This window comes from Saimiri boliviensis, chromosome 5 (genome assembly GCF_048565385.1).
Source record: "Saimiri boliviensis isolate mSaiBol1 chromosome 5, mSaiBol1.pri, whole genome shotgun sequence".
Taxonomy (NCBI): Eukaryota; Metazoa; Chordata; class Mammalia; order Primates; family Cebidae; genus Saimiri; species Saimiri boliviensis.
In genome coordinates this window covers 125,454,768-125,455,955 of record NC_133453.1, presented here as the reverse complement: position 1 = coordinate 125,455,955, position 1,188 = coordinate 125,454,768, and positions in this window count along the sequence as shown.

Genomic DNA, 1,188 nt, shown 5'->3' with positions numbered 1-1,188 from the left:
CCAAGATATGCAGGAAGTAAGAATGAGGCTCAAGAGTTTTGATGGTGCAGTTCTAGTCTGAGTCCAGGGACTGAGAACCAGGAGACCCAGTGGTGCAAGTTCTGGTTCAAAAGGTGGCAGGTGGCCAGGTATGGTGCTTCTTGCTTATGATCCCAGCACTTTGGGAGGCTGAGGCAGGAGGATCACTTGAGCCTAGGAATTTGAGACCAGCTGGGGCAACATGGCAAAACCTCATCTCTACAAAAACACAAAAATTGGCCAGGTGGAGTCCCAGCAACTCAGGATGCTGAGATGGGGACCCAGGAAGTCAAGGTTGCAGTGAGCTGTGATTGTGCCACTGCACTCCAGCTTGGATGACCAAGGGAGACCCTGTCTCAAAAAAAAAAAAAAAAAAAAGAAAGAAAGAAAGACAAAAAGAAAAATGGTAGGCTCCAAACCCCAAGAAGAGAACATGTTTCAGTTTGACTCTGAAAGCAGGAGAAGGCCAGTGTCTAAGTTCAAGGCAGTTGGGCGGGAGGATTCCCTCCTCCTCATGGGAGAACCAGCCCTTTTGTTCCATTCAGGCCCTGAGCTGATTGGATGAGGCCCACCCACATTAGAGGGAGGCACCTGTTTTACTCAGTCTGTAGATTCCAATGTTAATCTCATCCAGAGACACCCTCACAGACCCACCCAGAATAATATGTGCCCAAATGTCAGGGGACTCCATGACCATGTCAAACTGACACACAAAATCAACCATCACAAGATCCAAAATCCATTTTCCCTGAGGCATAGTTAGCTGTCTTACCTGTCAGCTAGGGTATTTGCTCTGGGAGACAATTCTTTTGGTGTTACGGAACACAAATCCTGATTCAATATAAGAAAGAACTTTCTAGCATTTGGGGTGGTTGAGAATGAAGTAAGCTTGGGGGAATGCATTCTCTCTCATTGGTAATGCACAAACAGAAGCTAAACAAACCCTTGAGCAAGAGTCTGTGAAGGAGAATAAAGCATCAGCTGCAGCCCTTAAACAGCAGAGGTTTCTTCCAAGCATGTGAGTCTATGGTTCTGTGACTTTGTGGGAGTGCCCCACAAATGTAGATGGTGTTATAATTTGAAATTGCACAGGACCAGGCACTTAATACATTTTCTCCAGGCAATAGCATCCCAATCGTTCTCTCCCACTAGAGTGCTCACGTGATGACA